Source organism: Phyllopteryx taeniolatus, chromosome 4 (genome assembly GCF_024500385.1).
Source record: "Phyllopteryx taeniolatus isolate TA_2022b chromosome 4, UOR_Ptae_1.2, whole genome shotgun sequence".
Taxonomy (NCBI): domain Eukaryota; kingdom Metazoa; phylum Chordata; class Actinopteri; order Syngnathiformes; family Syngnathidae; genus Phyllopteryx; species Phyllopteryx taeniolatus.
Window position 1 is genome coordinate 6,534,637 of NC_084505.1, and position 16,849 is coordinate 6,551,485.

Genomic DNA, 16,849 nt, shown 5'->3' on the forward strand with positions numbered 1-16,849 from the left:
ACTTGTTCACAAAGAGGTGAACCTCGCCCCATCTTTGCTTGGGAATGACTGAGAAATTCAGGGAAGCTCCTGTTATACCCAATCATGGCACCCACCTGTTCCCAATTAGCCTGTTCACCTGTGGGATGTTCCAGACAGGTGTTTGATGAGCATTCCTCAACTTTCTCAATCTTTTTTGCCACCTGTCCCATCTTTTTTGGAACGCATTGCAGCCATAAAATTCTAAGTTAATGATTATTTGCTAAAAACAATAAAGTTTATCAGTTTGAACATTAAATATCTTGTATTTGTAGTGTATTCAATTAAATATAGGTTGAACATGATTTGCAAATCATTGTATTCTGTTTTTATTTATGTTTAACACAACATCCCAACTTCATTGGAATTGGGGTTGTATTTACCTCACCGGTTTCAACAGCTCTATTATACAGTACGTTGGTGTATATTCACCCGCGAGGGTTGGGAGATGGGTGGACTGGGACAGTTGGACTCGGCACAGCCTACGTCATATCGAAGCAATGGACCGCTTAGTTGTAATGCTGATTTCGAGCAGTAGGGGGCACCAAAAATTGTAGATTATAGTTTTAGGCCCCAACCCTAGCCCTAAACCTAATCATAACAAAATTCTTCGTTTTTATTTCATACAAATGTGATACATGTTTGTGATGGTCATCTCATTATATCTGCGGAGACCTGCCCTTCTCAGAACGCAGGAACCAATCATGTTGCAGCGGGGCGCGTCCTGCCTAGAAACTATGTGTGAATCCTAATAACGCCCACAGCATAATTATAATTCGTGATCAGTATTTGTCCACCATGTTGGCAGTTGAAAGCAGGAGGATCAAAAATATGAACAATGTGTAGATATGATACACCCCTTAGAACTGCGTGTGTACAGCCAGCCTAAGCTACTGGGGGAAAAGTGTTGGCGCATGTTTGTGGATGGCACAATAACCAAAATAAGGATTTCTTTACATTGTGCTGAAGACGGTTGCACACAATGCTGTACAATCACAGCAAGGGAACTGAGAATAACCTTTCACAGGTAATAATATTTTAGATTATTTTGTTTTATGTTCTGTATTGATAGCTCATGCTTTCATGTTTACAAAAAAAGTAAATGAGAATGTTATGAATTATTTTCATCACTGATGGTGTAGTGGTACACTCGCCTGACTTTGGTGCAGGCAGCATGGGTTCAGTTCCCCCTCATTGACGGTGTGAATGTGAGTGCGGATGGTTGTCCGGGTGTATATGTGCCCCGCGACTGACTAGCGACCAGTTCAGGGTGTAGTCCGCCTTTCACCTGAAGTCAGCTGCGATAGGCTCAAGCGCCCCGTGACGCTAACCAGAATAAGCAGGGTTGAAAACGGATGGATGAATTCTTTTCAAAATAAGCAACCATAGTTAGGATAAGCGGTACAGAAAATGGATGGATGCCAGAGTAGCATCTGCTCCATTTGCACACTGATTGAGGAGTATCTGCAACATTTGCACAATCAACATTGTCCCAGATTATCGCACTACTCGCTTGAAGTCTCGGCGCCCTTTGCACAATGGTCATTGCACCGGACTATTGCAATATTAGTCTTTCGAACTGCTCTAACTGCTAGAAGACTCTGCATCTTTTTGCAAAATTGTCAAAAAAAAAAAAAGTACCCTTTATTGCTCAGTGACTGTTTTTTGTCAATGTCTTTATGTTTCAAAAGTGTTCTCTGTCAATTGACTGTTGTCGTACTAGAGCGGCTCCAACTACCGGAGACAAATTCCTTGTGTGTTTTTTGGACATACTTGGCAAATAAAGATGATTCTGATTTTGATGGATGGATAAATGCATTTCCTTTGATTGGAACGTTGCCCCCACCAACCATCACTTAGCCAGGCTGCTACAGCGTGCTGTATGGATGAGGTAGTTGTGCTTTATTTTCAGTGTACATGCATTGCCTTTGAAGGCTGCCCCCACCAACGTGGCCACCATGTAGGCACGTCGCTTAGCCAGGCTAGTACAACCTCGCTGGTGTATCTAGTCTTCTATTCATACTTGTGATTCAAACACTCAATAAGCACAGGCATATTGACCTCCAGCATGGCGGTTCGTGACGTCATGTGAAAACTGTAGCAACCACTTACCAGGACTACAGTCCTCTCTTTTACTGTCGAGTGTTTTTTTTTTTTTATTATTATTCAAATGGACAATATGCACAAAAACGCATTCAGCATTTCCGGTGGAAAGGTCAGTTGTCATAACAGTTTCTGCTGTCATTATCCATCCATCCATCCATTTACTGAGCCGCTTCTCCTCACTAGGGTCGCGGGCGTGCTGGAGCCTATCCCAGCTGTCATCGGTACACCCTGAACTGGTTGCCAGCCAATCGCAGGGCACATACAAACAAACAACCATTCGCACTCACATTCACACCTATGGGCAATTTAGAGTCTCCAATTCACGCATGTTTTTGGGATGTGGGAGGAAACCGGAGTGCCCGGAGAAAACCCACGCAGGCACGGGGAGAACATGCAAACTCCACACAGGCGGGGTCGGGGATTGAACCCGGGTCCTCAGAACTGTGAGGCTGACGCTCTAACCAGTCGGCCACCGTGCCGCCTGCTGTCATTATGTTAACATCCCAATACCGAACGTGGAAGTTCTGCACGCATAGAGTCAATTTCTCTTCCCAGTAGTTATGCTATAAATCACACAGACAACACAAATCATCGTCTTCCTCCGACATTTCAAAAACATGCGTGTTAAGTTCATTGAAGACTAAATTGTCCTTAAGTGTGAAGGTGACTTTAAATAATTGTTTGTCTATGTGTGCCCTGCTATTGACTGGCGGCCAGTGCAGGGCCAGCCTCTCGCCCAAAGTCAGCTGGGATAGGCTGCAGTATATCCATGACTCTAATGAGGGCAAGCGGTATAGAAAATAGATGGTTCTGTTACAGAGTTCAAACAAACATACAGTCCCCAAATATTCTGTACCATTTCCAGACAAATTTATTTTGACACATACACTACATGTCACACTTGGATCACCGCCCCACTCACTATTGCTTGAAATACATCAGGCGTAAGGTTGGAGATTGGATGCTTCTTTTAAACTTCTATGTTGGCTTAAACCACGTACACACACACACACACACACACACAGGGCCTCACAGGCACAGCTGTTGATGCCCAGGGGCAGAGAGTGGCCCCGTGATATTTTGAATCAATCAGTGGATGACCCAAAAAGCTGTTCTTGTAATGCAGATACAACCACGGTTCTTAAGCCTCCAGAGCTCCCCAAAATGGACCCAGCTACTGGAACTAAGCAGAATTGAAAGTTTACTCTGGTGCTGGGCAATAGAGGTATTTTTAGAAGCTGCTGAGGTCAGGCTATTATGATGTATCATTCCAGAGGTTTTCCTTGGACACATGCTGTGAGTATAATTAATCTTTTTTCACCAGCCCTCACAATGCATGACACACAACCTCAATAAACCAAAGAAAGTAGACAATCTCTTAAGGATATATAAAACTGCAAACTGCATTTATGATGTTTCAGGAAGTAATATTAAAGGGGACATATTTCTCCAAACCAACTTTTTTCTAGCATTTGGGATGTAATATTGTCTCAATTGTGCCTCAGTAAACATCGTCCATGCTTTCCTGAGTTCCACACGTTTTTCTGCAGAGACGCCTGTGTCATGGGTGTGTGTTCCGTTTTTTATCTTCCCCCTGTTTCATACACATCTGCTCCTGAGAGCATCTTCACCACCTGTGCCTCGTTCACCCTAATTACACCTTGCATTTAAACTCGTGTCTCATTCTTTCTGTTTCGTGTTCCAGCATTCCTTGTTTCCACGTTAAAGACTCACAGTCTAGACCCTGTTCCAACCCTGTTCCGATTATTGACCTCGCCTTTTTGCCTCATGTTTTTGGATACTGTTGCCTTTTTTGGATTGCCTGCTTGTGTACCGACCTCTGCCCGTATATTAAACCTCTCTTTTTTTGAAACTGTCCATTTGTTTTGGAGTCGTGCATTTTCGAACTGGCCATAACATGGACCCAGCAGACTCCGACCCGGTGCGCAAAGCCCTTCAAGCGCAGGGTCAACGCCTCTTGAAGCAGGCTGAGCAGCTTGCTGCCCTCCACCTTCATCTTGAGGGACTGTAAGAGCATCAGGACAATATGATGAGAAAGGTGGCCTCACAGTTTGAAGTGCTAATGAATATGCTTCAGAAGAAGGAACTAGCTGGCGCAGCACCCGATGCCGCCACTGTACAGTCGTTTACAGGTGAAGAAGCCACCTGCCACCTCCGCTGCTGTCTGCCCACATCTCTCTTGACCGGAGAGGTTCTCTGGAGATTCTGGGACTATTAAGCCGTTCATCACTCAGTGCGAACGCCACTTTGAGTTGCAGGCAGCTGCCTTCCCCACCGAGCGGGCAAAAATCGCTTTCGTCATTTCCCAGCTGGCTGGTCGTGCGGAGGCGTGGGCTACTGCTGAATGGAGCCGCAATTCCGCTGCGTGTCATTTTTGGTCTTTGTTCGTAAAGACGATGGAGCAAATTTTTCAGTTTTCCACACTAGATCGTGAGGCAGCTCGCTCTCTTGTCACCTTACAACAAGGCATGCTCAGGGTGTCAGATTACGCGATTGAGTTTCGCATTCTAGCAGCTGAGAGACAGTGAAATAATAGGGGACTACTCGATGCATTTTTTTCAAGGACTATCCCCCGCCGTCAAGGATCATTTGGTCCCGCTAGACCTGCCGACCGACTTGGACACTCTCATCGCTCTCGCCGTAAACATCGACAAGAGGCTTTTGGATCGCGAGCTGGACGGAGTTCGGCGGAGGCTGCGTCACCGCGCACTTGGAGGACGAGCCTCGGTGACCAGCCAAACCAAGGCAGATCCCCTGTTTCCGGTCTCAAGCTACTGGCTAGCGTCACCACGGATGATCCCATGGTACTGGGCAGGTTCCGTGTCTCCCCTGAGGAACGTCAACGCCGGGTGAGGGAAGGGCGGTGCTTCTACAGCGGGCAGTTGGGTCATTCCGTGAGCAACTGTCACGTCAAGTTTGCTGGTGCCGGTAGCAAGGGCACGGGAGAGGTGCTCTCCTGATCAAGAAATTCATGCACCTGTATTAATTGACTCTGGTTCTGACGCAAACTTACTCAACTCCCTCCTCGTTAGACATATGCAGATTAGAACCTTTCAAATAAAATGCCACCGCCACACCTATGCTGCAGATGGCAGTTTTATGGGCAAGATCACTGAACACACTCACATTGACATTTCCTGATTCTCACTCAGAACGCATTAGTTTTCATGTTTTTGACGCCATGCATCATGACCTTATTTTAGGGAACCCACGGTTGAAATTACATAGCCCCCACATTGACTGGTCCTCTGGGCAGGTTATGTCATGGGACAGCAATTGCAACCAGAACTGTTTCAAGCATCTATGTGATAAGGGCTATGTTTAAAATGACAATCCACAGACCCCATCTGGGGATCCTGACTTATCTCAAGTGCCCTCCTGTTACCAGGACATTATAGATTTTTTTTTCCAAGGCCAAATCCCTTCCACCCCACAGACCTTATGACTGTGCTGTTGACTTGCTGCCTGGAACCACACCCCCACGATGGAGGTTATTCTCTCTTTCAGGGCCGGAACACAAGGCTATGAAGGAGTATGTGGATGAGTCACTGGCAGCTGGGATTATTCGCCCATCTTCATCCCCTGCGGGAGCCGGATTTTTCTTTGTGGACAAGAAGGACAAGACTCTGCGACCCTGTATCGATTACCGGGGTCTCAACGACAACGGTGAAGAACAGGTACCCTCTTCCTGTCATCTCCACCGCCTTTGAGTTCCTGGTGGGAGCCAAGGTTTTCACCAAACTCGATTTAAGAAATGCATATAATTTAGTCAGGATAAGGGAGGGGGATGAATGGAAAACAGCATTCAACACACTAACGGTACATTACGAGTATTTGGTGATGCCTTTTGGACTAACTAATGCTCCATCTGTGTTCCAGAACTTTGTCAATGATGTCCTGCGTGACATGTTGAATGTGTATGTTTTTGTATATTTTGATGATATTTTGATATTCTCCCCGGATGAGGAGACTTGCATCATTCATGTCCGCTCTGTGTTGCAGCAGTTACTGCAGAATGAATTATACGTCAAGGCTGAGAAATGTGAGTTCCACAAGGCGTCCGTTTCTTTTCTGGGGTTCGTGCTGGCTCCAGGTGAAATCAAAATGGACCCTTGCAAAGTTGATGCCATGACTAATTGGCCCACTTCCACGTCACGCAAAGACATACAAAGGTTGTTAGGGTTAGCTAATTTTTACAGAAAGTTCATTAGAATCTTCAGTTCTATAGCTTCGCCTTTGCATGATCTTACCTCGCCACACAGACCTTTCGTATGGAACCCACTTAGTCAGGCAGCTTTTCAGAAACTTAAATCGAGCTTTACTTCTGCTCCCATCCTCACTTTGCCAGATCTCAAACAGCAGTTTGTGGTAGAAGTCGATGCGTCTGATGCTGGTATAGGAGCAGTGCTCTCCCAGAAATGTCTCAAGGATGGTAAGTTACATGCTTGTGCTTATCTCTCCAAAAAACTGACCCCAGCCGAGAGAAATTATGACATTGGTGACTGTGAACTGCTGGCAGTCAATGTGGCTTTGGTGGAGTGGCTGGCTAGAGGGGGCACATACTCTGTTTTTAGTATGGACAGATCACAAGAACCTGTAATATCTTAATTCTGCTAAGAGAAAAATGTGAGGAAGGCTAGATGGGCTCTGTTTTTCACTAGATTCAATTTCACGTTATCCTACCGACCTGGTTCTAGAAATGGTAAGCCAGATGCTTTATCGCGCATTTTCTGCGCAGAGAATTCTTTGTCCGACCCTAAAACCATTTTGCCCAAGTCATGTTTCGTTTCTGCTTTTGTTTGGGAGATTGAGACTGCGGTAAAGGAGGCTCTGAAGAACACTCTTAGCCCTGATAATTACCTTGAGAACAGGCTTTATGTGGTTCCGACCTTAACGGGAAGAGTCATCCACTGGGCCCACACTAACCGGACTGTATGTCACCCAGGCATTGCCAAGACTCAATCTGTGATCGAACAGCGCTTTTGGTGGCCTAATGTTAGAAGGGATGTCACCAATTATGTCAATGCTTGCCAGGTATGTGCTGCCAACAAGTCCTCTCGTAAACGTCCTTCTGCGGAGTTGCGACCCCTGCCAATACCACAACGTCCTTGGTCAGACATCGGCGTAGACTTTGTAACGGGATTACCGGCCTCGAAAGGAAATACCACCATTCTCACAGTCGTGGACAGGTTCTCTAAAATGGCACACTTCATTGCACTCCCAAAACTCCCCTCAGCTAAAGACACTGCCGGGTTAATGATACACCAGGTTTTCAAGTTCCATGGTTTCCCCAAGAATGTGGTATCTGATAGGGGTCCCCAATTCATTTCACAATTTTGGAACTCTCATAGGTGCTACCGTCAGTCTGTCATCTGGGTTTCACCCTGAAACCAACGGCCAAACCGAGAGGCTGAACCAGGACCTGGAGACTGGGCTCCGATGTCTCGCTTCACAGGAGCCACGATCCTGGTCTCAGAAACTGGTTTTGGTCGAATTCTCTCACAATTCCCTCCCCTCTGCATCCACTGGTCTATCGCCTTTTCACGTTGTGCATGGTTACCAACCATCTCTATTTCCTGCCATAGCCCCAGAGTCCACAGTTCCAGTGGTGTTGACCTTGGTGAGACGCTGCAGCAGGACCTGGGAGCGAGCCCGCCACATGCTGCTGCGCCAGGGAAGGTCCTGCAAAACCGCGGCTGACCGTCGGAGGACACCGGCCCCGAGCTACAAAGTGGGTCAGCGAGTTTGGCTCTCCACCAAGCATATTCCACTCCGGGTGGAGTCCCGGAAGCTCGCTCCCAGGTTCGTTGGGCCCTTCCCCATCACAAAGATCATCAACCCTATCACCGTAAAGCTTAGGCTCCCAAGGTCGATGTAGGTCCACCCTGCTTTTCACGTCAGCCTACTCAAGTCAGCCCGGGTGTCCCCTCTGTCACAACTGTCTGAAAATATGTTTTTACTTTATCATTATGGGATATTTTATGTAGATTTTTTTTTAAAGAAAACAATACTCAAATCAGCTTGAGAATAAGTCTTTAACATAGCATAATGTGGAAAACGTGAAGGGGTGTGAAGACTTTCTGGTGGCACCGTACATACAGTACATCCATTTTCCGTACCCCTTATCCTCACTAGGGTCGTGGGCGTGATGGAGCCTATCCCAGCTGACTCTGGGTGAGAGGCAGGGTACACCCTGAACCAGCCGTCAGCCAATCGCAGAATGTTAATTACATCAATGTTAATTTAATTAGAGACCAATTACTTCTGAGCTTCAAAAATGATCATTTAAATCCAAAGAACACAGGTAGCCACAATGACCCTGGACAACTGTTTTTCCATGTGTAGATTTAAATTCCAAAAGGGATGCTCAAATATCTGAAGTTGTATTTGGTACTGATGGAAGGGGACACAAACAAATGGTTTTATACAAGATGATCCCTAATTTATGATGACAAAGAAAACAAAGATCAAGATTACAAATTTTGAAACACTTTACCAACTCTGAAAAAAATTTACATTGGGGAAAATTTAATTATTTGTAATTTCTTTCAACAAGGCGACTGGTTAGAGCGTCAGCCTCACAGTTCTGAGGACCCGGGTTCAATCCCCGGCCCCGCCTGTGTGGAGTTTGCATGTTCTCCCAGTGCCTGCGTGGCTTTTCTCCAGGCACTCCGGTTTCCTCCCACATCCCCCAAAAACATGCATGAATTGGAGACTCTAAATTGCCCGTAGGCATGACTGTGAGTGCGAATGGTTGTTTGTTTCTATGTGCCCTGCGATTGGCTGGCAACCAGTTCAGGTACACCCTATCCCAGCTGGGATAGGCTCCAGCACGCCCGCGACCCCAGTGAGGAGAAGCGGCTCAGAAAATGGATGGATGGATGGATTTTTTCAACAAACTTTTTAACAAATTTAGAAATGGGGACTTGTAACAGAAGGTGAAGGGAAGGTGCAGAGTGCAAGTGATTGTCCTGTTGAAGTGCGTGCTTAATAGGGTTTCAGTCTGGAGATAAGTTTGGCCAGTCCATCACCTTTACCCTTAGCTTCTGGAGAAACGTTTGGCCAGTCCATCACATCAACCCACTTCTTTAGAAAGGGAGCATTCGTCTTGGAGGTATGTTTGGGGTTGTTATCAGGTTGGAATGCTGCCCTGCGACCCAGTTTTGAAAGGAAGGGATCATGCGTTGCTTCAGTATGTCACAGTCCATGTTGGCAATAAACTGTAGCTCCCCAGTGCAGGCAGAACTCATGCAGCCCCAGACCATTACTCTCCCACAACCATCCTTGACTATAGACAAGACACATTTCTTTGTACTCCTCACCTGGTTGCAACCATACACGGTTGACACCATCTGAAACAAATATGTTTATTTTTGTCTCGTCAGACCACATGACACTGTTTTAATAATCAATTTCCTTAGTTTACTTGTCTTAAGCAAATTGTTTGTGGGCTGTCTTGTGCATGATCTTAAGAAGAGGCTTCCTTTCGAGACAACAGGCATGCAGAACAATTTGATGCTGTTTGCGCTGTACAAGGTGGCGCCTTCCTGTGTGGACGCCTCGGTTACGTGCTCTCCAGTATTGTTTTAGTTTTTGTTTTTTTCGTCCATGTTTGGAGACATTACACGACTCACTTACACAAGGGGGGACTTGCTAACCATCAAGGTGGCTACTCCGGACTTTCTTTCACCAACTTTCGCAAATCCGCTCAGTTTTTTCCCTGAGTTACTCACCGGAGCAGCGACCGTGGTCTTTGGCGCATGGAGGCGGAGGCGACGCCACAGAGGGAAGCGAGCCAGCATCCAGGTGAAGCTACGCAAGAGAGGATACAGATTGGCCTTCCCGTCGATCCACCTCGCGAATCTTCATCTTCATCTTCTGACAAAGACCAGTAAAGACTTCGGTCGTTCCGCCGCCATGTGCTTTACGGAGACTTGGCTTTGTGAGGCTGTACCCGATGGCGGCGTCATGCTTCCCAGCTTCCATCTTCACCGGGCAGACCGCGACATGGAATCATCGGGGAAAACAAAAGGCGGCAGGATATGCTTCTATATCAACGAAAAATGGTGTACGGACGTCACGGAGCTCAGCACACACTGCAGCCCGTATTTGGAGTTTGCATCATTCATTCTCGCTGGTGTCTACATTCCGCCTCAAGCTAACACGAACGCCACACTGCTAATGCTCGCCGAACATGGAAACGAAATTGAAAAAAACCCACCCGGACTCACCCCTCATTATTCTCGGGGACTTTAACAAAGCTAAACTCAATCACAAACTCCCTAAATACAAGCAGCACATCGACTGTCCTACCAGGGAAAATAACATTTTAGATCACCGCTATACCACGCTAAATAACGCATACCGTGGCAAACCTCGTGCAGCTCTGGGCTCATCTGATCACAGCTTAATTCACTTAATACCGAAATACAAGCAAGAACTTAAATGTGCGAAGCCTACAGTGAAAACAGTAAAAAAGTGGACCAATGCAGCAAAAATGGGACTTCAAAGCTGTTTAGACTGCACACACTGGAGTCTTTGAAAATTCAGCTGGCAGCCTGGATCAATATATGGACACTGTCACATCTTATATCAGTTTCTGTGAAGAGGTTTGTGTACCAACAAAGTCATTTCGCACATTCAACAACAACAAGCCGTGGTTCTCTAAGCTGCTCTAAGTGCTAGAGGACTTTTTGCACAATTGTCAAAAAATAAATAAATAAATAAATAATAATAATAATAATGACAGGCATGACCAGATAACTAGCAACCCGACTGTTTTTCTCAATGTCTTTATGTCTCAAAAGTGTTCTCTGTCAATTGACTGTCTGTTGTCGTACTAGAGCAGCTCCAATTACCGGAGACACATTCCTTGTGTGTTTTTTGGACATACTTGGCAAATAAAGATGATTCTGATTCTGATTCACTGCCAAACTTAAGCAACTTCGCCAAGCTAAGGAGGACGCATATCAAAGCGGGGACAGGGCCCTGTATAATCGAGCTAGAAACCAGCTGACGAAATAAATTAACATTGAAAAGAGGAACTATGCAGCAAAGTTGGAAAAACAGTTTAGTGCTAATGACTCTAAATCAGTCTGGCATGCATTACAATCGCTGACAAATTACCAGCGACGATCCCCCCAAGCCGGGAACAATAGCACACTAGCCAACGACTTCAATACCTTCTACTGCAGATTTGAAACGGTCACTTTCACACCCCACACCCACCCAGCCTCACCACCGTCCACAATTCCGCTTGGCCAGCCGGTACCCATCAGCTGCCTCAGAAGTCCCAGGCCCGATAGGACTCCTTCTTCAGCTTGACGGCATCCCTCACCGTTGGTGTCCACCAACGGGTTCCGGTATTGCCGCCAAGACAGGCACCGACCACCTTACGGGCACAGCTCCGGTCGGCCGCCTCAGCAATGGAGGTGCGGAACATGGTCCATTCGGACTCGATGTCCCCCGCCTCTACCGGAATGTGAGCAAAGTTCTGTCGGCGGTGGGAGTTGAAACTCCTTCTGACAGAAGATTCTGCAAGACGTTCCCATCAGACCCTCACAATACATTTGGGCCTGCCACGTCGGACCGGCCTGGGTACTCTGAACTGCTGTTTGCTGCATAAGCACAAACAACAGGCGGGGCACACCCTGAACTGGTTGCTAACCAATCGCAGGGCATACATAAACAAACAACCATTCGCACCCACATTCACACCTAAGGGCAATTTAGAGTCTTCAATTAACCTACCATGCATGTATTTTGGGATGTGGGAGGAAACCGGAGTGCCCGGAGAAAATCCTCACAGGCACGGGGAGAACATGCAAACTCCACACAGGCGGGGCCGGGGATTGAACCCTCAGAACTGTGAGGCAGACGCTCTAACCAGTCGTCCACCATGCCGCAGTGAAACCATATAAATGTTTAATCACCAAATCATATTATTACCATCCATCCATCCATTTTCTTAGCCGCTTCTCCTCACTAGGGTCGCGGGCGTGCTGGAGCCTATCCCAGCTGTCATCGGGCAGGAGGCGGGGTACACCCTGAACTGGTTGCCAGCCAATCGCAGGGCACATAGGAACAAACAACCATTCGCCCTCACAGTCATGCCTACGGGCAATTTAGAGTCTCCAATTCATGCATGTTTTTGGGATGTGGGAGGAAACCGGAGTGCCCGGAGAAAACCCACGCAGGCACGGGGAGAACATGCAAACTCCACACAGGCGGGGCCGGGGATTGAACCCGGGTCCTCAGAACTGTGAGGCTGACGCTCTAACCAGTCATCCACCGTGCCGCCTATTATTACCATTACACAACAAATTGAGGGATAACTACTTTTGAAATCAGAAGACGAGGATAATAGTTTGTTCAACTATTGTTTAAGTTACTGTAGAAGAAGGGTTTGGTAACAGAAAAATGCAATATCTCAACATTATTGTTTATTATTATGACAATTTGATTTCAGTTGGTCCTGATGACATTCCTGTGGAGGTATGGAAGCATCTAGGAGAGGTGGCTGTGGAGTTTTTGACCAGCTTGTTCAATAGAATTCTAGTGCGTGAGAAGATTCCTGAAGAATGGAGGAAAAGTGTACTGGTGGCCATTTTTAAGAACAAAGGTGATCTGCGGAGCTGTGGGAACTATGGAGGAATAAAGTTGATGAGCCACACAATGAAGTTATGGGAAAGAGTAGTGGAGGCTAGACTCAGGACAGAAGTGAGTATTTGCGAGCAACAGTATGGTTTCATGCCTAGAAAGAGTACCACAGATGCATTATTTGCCTTGAGGATGTTGATGGAAAAGTGCAGAGAAGGTCAGAAGGAGCTACATTAGGTCTTTGTAGATCTAGAGAAAGCCTATGACAGAGTACCCAGAAAGGAACTGTGGTACTGCATGCGGAAGTCTGGAGTGGCACAGAAGTATGTTAGAATAATACAGGACATGTACGAGGGCAGCAGAACAGCGGTGAGGTGTGCTGTAGGTGTGACAGACGAATTTAAGGTGGATGTGGGACTGCATCAGGGATCAGCCCTGAGCCCCTTCCTTTTTGCAGTGGTGATGGATAGGCTGACAGATGAGGTTAAACTGGAATCCCCGTGGACTATGATGTTTGCAGATGACATTGTGATCTGCAGTGAAAGCAGGGAACAGCTGGAGGAACAGTTAGAAAGATGGAGGCATGCACTGGAACGAAGAGGAATGAAGATTAGCCGAAGTAAGACAGAATATATGTGCATGAATGAGAGGGGTGGTGGGGGAAGAGTGAGGCTACAGGGAGAAGAGATAGCAAGGGTGGTGTCATGAACGGAACAGAGGATAGGACCCAAAAATGCACGACTCCAAAACAAATTGACAGTTTCCAAAAAGAGAGGTTTAATAGACGGGCATAGGTCGGTACACAGGCAGGCAATCCAAGAGAGGCAACAGTATCCAAAAACATGAGGCAAAGAGACAAGGTCGATAATCGGAACAGGGTCAAGTCTTACTGTGAATCTATGACGTGGAAACAAGGAATGCTGGAACGCGACGACAAGGTACAGCGAACTGGCAACGAGAGGAAATGAGACACGAGGTTATATACAAGGGGTAATTAGGGTGAACGAGGCACAGGTGATGAAGATGCTCACAGGAGCAGGTGTGTGTGAAACAGGGGGGAAGACAAAAGCCGGAACACACACACATATGACAGTACCCCCCCCTTAACGGCCGGCCCCAGACGGCCCTGGGGCCCCTGGATGCGCAACATGGAAGTCCCGAATGAGCGAATCATCCACGATAAACGCAGACGGTACCCAGGAACGCTCCTCAGGCCCATAGCCCTCCCAGTCCACCAGATATTGAAACCCCCTGCCCCTCCGACGAGATGACAACAGCCGCTTCACAGAGAAGACAGGGCCCCCATCCACAAACTGGGGGGGAGGAGGGGGCCTGGAAGGCGGGACCAGAGGGGACTCCCGGGCTGGCTTGAGTAGGCTGACGTGAAAAGTAGGGTGGACCCGCATAGACCTTGGGAGCCTCAGCTTCACGGTGACAGGGTTGATTATTTTTGTGATGGGGAAGGGCCCAACGAACCTGGGAGCGAGCTTCTTGGACTCCACCCGGAGTGGAATATGTTTGGTCGAAAGCCAAACTCGCTGACCCACTTTGTAGTTCGGGGCCGGTGTCCTCCGACGGTCAGCAGCGGCTTTGTAGGACCGTCCCTGGCGCAGCAGCATCTGGCGGGCTCGCTCCCAGGTCCTCCTGCAGCGTCTCACCAAGGTTAATGCCGCTGGAACTGTGGATTCTGGGGCTATGGCAGGAAACAGAGATGGTTGGTAACCATGCACAATGTGAAAAGGCGATAGACCAGTGGATGCAGAGGGGAGGGAATTGTGGGAGAATTCGACCCAAACCAGTTTCTGAGACCAGCATCGCGGCTCCTGTGAAGCGAGACATCGGAGCCCCGTCTCCAGGTCCTGGTTCAGCCTCTCGGTTTGGCCGTTGGTTTCAGGATGAAACCCGGATGACAGACTGACGGTAGCACCTATGAGTTTACAAAACTCCTTCCAAAATTGCGAAATGAATTGGGGACCCCTATCAGACACCACATTCTTGGGGAAACCATGGAACTTAAAAACCTGATTAATCATTAGCTCGGCAGTGTCTTTAGCTGAGGGGAGTTTTGGAAGTGCAATGAAGTGCGCCATCTTAGAGAACCTGTCAACAACTGTAAGAATGGTGGTATTGCCTTTAGAGGCCGGTAATCCTGTAACAAAGTCTACGGAAATGTCTGAACAAGGACGTTGTGGTATTGGCAGGGGTCGCAACTCCCCAGAAGGACGTTGATGAGAGGCCTTGTTAGCAGCACATACCTGGCAAGCATTGACGTAATCGCTAACATCCCTCCTAACATTAGGCCACCAAAAGCGCTGTTCGACCACCGATAGAGTCTTGGCAATGCCTGGGTGACATACCGTTCGGTTCGTGTGAGCCCAGTGGATGACTTTTCCCCTTAAGGTCGGAACCACATAAAGCCTGTTCTCGGGGCAATCTTCAGGGCTAGGAGTGTCTTTCAGAGCCCCTTCAACCGCAGTCTCAATGTCCCAAACAAAAGCGGAAATGAAGCATGACTTAGGCAAAATAGTCTTAGGGTCTGACAAAGAACTCTCCTCGGAGAAAATGCGTGACAAAGCATCTGGCTTACCATTTTTAGAACACGGTCGGTATGATAACGTAAAATTAAATCTAGAGAAGAAAAGAGCCCATCTAGCCTGCCTCGCATTTAATCTTTTGGCAGTTTTAATATATTCAAGGTTCTTGTGATCTGTCCATACTAAAAACGGAGTATGTGCCCCCTCTAGCCAGTGCCTCCACTCCATCAAAGCCACCTTGACTGCCAACAGTTCACGGTCGCCAATGTCATAATTTTTTTCAGCTGGGGTCAATTTTTTGGAGAGAAACGCACAAGGATGTAACTTCTCATCCTTGAGAGACTTCTGGGAGAGCACTGCTCCTATTCCGGCATCAGACGCATCAACTTCTACCACAAACTGCTGTTTAAGATCTGGCAAAGTAAGGATGGGAGCGGAGGTAAAGCTCGACTTAAGTTTTTGAAAAGCTGCATGACAAAGCGGGTTCCATACAAAAGGTTTGTGTGGCGAGGTAAGATCATGCAAAGGAGAGGCTATAGAACTGAAATTCCTGATGAATTTCCTGTAGAAGTTTGCGAACCCTAAGAACCTTTGTACATCTTTGCATGACGTGGGAGTAGGCCAATTAATAACGGCATTGACTTTGCAAGGGTCCATCTTGACTTCACCTTGAGCCAGGACGAAACCCAGAAAAGAAACGGACGCCTGGTGGAACTCAGATTTCTCAGCCTTGACATAGAGTTGATTCTGCAGTAACTGCTGCAAAACAGAGCGGACATGAATAATGTGAGTCTCCTCATCCGGGGAGAATATCAGAATATCATCTAAATAAACAAAAACATAAACATTCAACATGTTGCGCAGGACATCGTTGACAAGGTTCTGGAAAACAGCTGGAGCGTTAGTAAGCCCAAAAGGCATTACCAAATATTCATAATGTCCCGTTGGTGTGTTGAATGCTGTTTTCCATTCATCCCCCTCCCTTATCCTGACTAGATGATATGCATTTCTTAAGTCCAGTTTTGTGAAAATCTTGGCTCCCTCCAGGAACTCAAAGGCGGTGGAGATGAGAGGAAGAGGGTACCTGTTTTTTACTGTGATCTCATTGAGACCCCGGTAATCGATACAGGGTCGCAGGGTCTTGTCTTTCTTGTCCACGAAGAAAAATCCTGCTCCCGCAGGGGATGAAGATGGGCGAATGATCCCGGCTGCCAGTGATTCTTCTACGTATTCCTTCATGGCCTTGTGTTCCGGCCCTGAAAGAGAGAACAACCTCCCTCGTGGGGGTGTGGTTCCAGGCAGCAAGTCAATAGCACAGTCATAAGGTCTGTGGGGTGGAAGGGCTTTGGCCTTGGACTTGGAAAAAACATCTTTAATATCCTGATAACAGGTGGGCACTTGAGATAAATCAGGATCCGCAGATGGGGTCTGTGGAGTGTCCTTAGAAACATGACCCTGAACATCACGTGGCGGCTTGAAACAGTTCCGGGCGCAATTGCTGCCCCATGATATAACCTGCCCAGAGGACCAGTCAATGTGGGGGTTATGTAATTTCAACCATGGGTTCCCTA